The sequence below is a fragment of the Mus caroli genome, unplaced genomic scaffold (genome assembly GCF_978045245.1).
Source record: "Mus caroli unplaced genomic scaffold, Mus_caroli_1 scaffold_3, whole genome shotgun sequence".
Classification (NCBI taxonomy): Eukaryota; Metazoa; Chordata; class Mammalia; order Rodentia; family Muridae; genus Mus; species Mus caroli.
Genome location: NW_028227258.1, coordinates 67,074,085 through 67,076,933, shown reverse-complemented (window position 1 = coordinate 67,076,933; position 2,849 = coordinate 67,074,085). Strand labels below are relative to the sequence as shown.

Sequence of the window (2,849 nt, the reverse complement as noted above, 5' to 3'; positions counted from 1 at the left end):
ATCTTAGCCATTCTGACTGGTGTGAGGTGGAATCTCGGGGGTGTTTTGATTTGCATTTCCCTGATGATTAAGGATGTTGAACATTTTTTTAGGTGCTTCTTAGCCATTCAGTATTTATTCCTCAGTTGAGAATTCTTTTTTTAGCTCTGTATTCCCCCACATTTTTTTTAAATAGGGTTTAGTTTTGTGGAGTCCGACTTCTTGAGTTCTTTATATAAATTGGATATTAGTTCCCTATTTGATTTAGGATTGGTAAGGATCTTTCCCCAATCTGTTGGTGGCCTTTTGTGTTACTGACAGTGTCTTTTGCCTTTCAGAAGCTTTGCAGTTTTATGAGTTCCCATTTGTCAATTCTTGATCTTGAGCACAAATCATTGCTGTTCTGTTCAGAAATATTTTCCCTGTGCTCCTATGCTCAAGGCTCTTCCCCAGTTTCTCCTCTATAAGTTTCAGTATCTCTTGTTTTATGTGGAGTCCTTTGATCCACATAAAAAGTCCTTTGACTTGAGTTTGTACAAGGAGATAAGAATGGATCAATTCGAAGTGGATGCTCGCAGTCAGCTATTGGATGGAACATACGGCCCCCAACAGAGGAGCTAGAGAAAGTACCCAAGGAGCTAAAGGGGTCTGCAACCCTATAGGTGGAACAACAATATGAACTAACCTGTACCCCCCTCCCCCCCCGGAGCTCGTGTCTCTAGCTGCATATGTATCAGAAGATGGCCTAGTCAGCCATCATTGGGAGGAGAGGCCCATTGGTCGTGCAAACTTTATATGACTCAATACAGGGGAATGCCAGGGCCAAGAAGTGGGAGTGGGTGGGTAGGGGAGTGGGGGGTGGATAGCACTGGAAATGTAAATGAAGAAAATACCTAATAAAAAATTTAAAAAAAAAGGAATGGAGATAGGTTAGAAGTCTGAAAGGGTTCACAAGGAGGGAGGAGATTCCATCAGAATCTGCTTACATTGTCTCCTTGGAATTCAGTGACACTGTGAAAGGTGGTCAGGCCGGGCAGTGGTGGCATACGCCTTTAATCCCAACCCTTGGGAGGCAGAGGCAGTTGGATTTCTGAGTTCAAGGCCAGCCCGGTCTACAGAGAGTTCCAGGACAGCCAGAGCTACACAGAGAAACCCTGTCTGGAAAAAAACAAAAAACAAAAAAACAAAAAAAAACAAAAAAACAAAAAAGAAAAGAAAAGTGGTCAGGCCAGAAAGATTCTATAGAGTTGGGGATTAGACTGGTAGTTGTGGTTTTACAAGAACTGAAGGAGAAGGGAAGATCTACAGGCATCTTTCATGCTTTCCCCTCAGGATTGGACAGTGAGTTATCAGTGACTGTGTTCTGGAGTTAGGCGCTAGAATACAGTAAGGAGTTAGCCTGAGGGATCTTAAAGAATTGTCTCTGGGACTCGAAGGAGATGCATGCAGGCAGAAAGTAAGGCTACAGCTGGTGTTATGACATAGTTCTATAGATGAGACTGGTTGTTGATGTGGGAAGACAGGTGTTGGTGATATCTGTCTAGCTCCTAAAATCCCTTAAGGCATTTGAATAAGGACTCCAAGAAAACACTCTGTGCAGAAGCCAGGGAGTGGAATCTTTCATCCACCAAGTGGGGATGGGACTCCACCATTGACTTCCACCCGGAGCTTTTAGAGACTTCAGAAGCATGAAGGGCAATGAAATGTAGAGCCCGAGTCTTCAGCTGCTCTGTGCTGTGGAGGTCAGCCACAATGAGAGTGTGTGCAGCATTCTCCACAGAGAGGTTCCTGCAGAGGGCATCCTCACATATGACCTTCAAGCCCTCAAGGCCATACTTGTCAGCAGCTGCCATCACATCACAGGCCATGGAGTGGCTGTGGAGGGTTGGAGCCTTCCCAGTGTAGATGAAGCCCATGATCTCCTTAAAGACTTGAAAATCCAGCTCCTGGATCTCAAAGCAGTTTGCTAGTCTCTCCTCCATTTGATGTTCAAACATGGCTCTGAAAACTGGAGAGTGAGCTGCTAGGATGGCTTTGTGAGCCCTGAATTCATGGCCAGCTACCAACAGGGAGCAGTCCGTGAAGAGGGAATTCTCCCACAGCTTGCCTAGGTCATCTGTCAACATATGTCTTGGATCCTTGATTGCAGGTATCATGTTCTGTCCAGGCATGTTTATGATGGCTCCTACTATGCTCACCTTGCAGCAGAGGGTGAGCTGGTCTTTAGGGAGAAGCCAATTCCGATGGGAGAGGAGGGAATCTCGAAGGATGAACTTACTGAATCCCCAGTTTTGCTTTCTCTGAAAGCTAGGGACATTCAAGCTCTGCGTATATTGATATTTCTCTCCTTGGGAATTTTTGATCCAGAATTCAAACTTTGCTCTAACTTCTCTCTTTGGGCAGTTGACCAACATCAGGTAAACTGACAGGTAATCTTTGCTTTCTTCATCAAACCCGTTTGGGTGTACTCTCAAACACCAGGCCACGTCCTCATTGGCCTTCAAAGAGAACACTGGGCTTTTAATCTTTCTCCTAATTCCCCCCATGCAAAATGAAAAGTTGCTAATGGTCCACTCATAGCAGAATTCTTTAACACTGATCTGTGTGGAGCCCCAGATCTTGGCTTCCATGTCCCCTGACATTTCTGCTGGAGGTACTTTGGAGGTTAAAGTTGATCTGAAAATAACTAGAAGTTATTTATTCTTCTTCCTGTTGGATACAAGTATAGGTATTTTAGATTTTATTTCAATTTCACTTAAATTCTCTCTCTCTCTCTCTCTCTCTCTCTCTCTCTCTCCTCTCTTCTCATCCCTCCTCAACTCCCCTCTCCATGGTGTAAATAAACTCTATTCTATACTAATCTTGGCTGG

The 2,849-nt window shown here is 44.4% G+C and overlaps 1 pseudogene; it reads right to left on the bottom strand.

The window, feature by feature from the left end:
• Window positions 1-1,536: 1,536 nt before the first annotated feature.
• Window positions 1,537-2,621, bottom strand: LOC147005527 (TD and POZ domain-containing protein 2-like; annotated as a pseudogene).
• Between the last annotated feature and the right edge of the window lie 228 nt (window positions 2,622-2,849).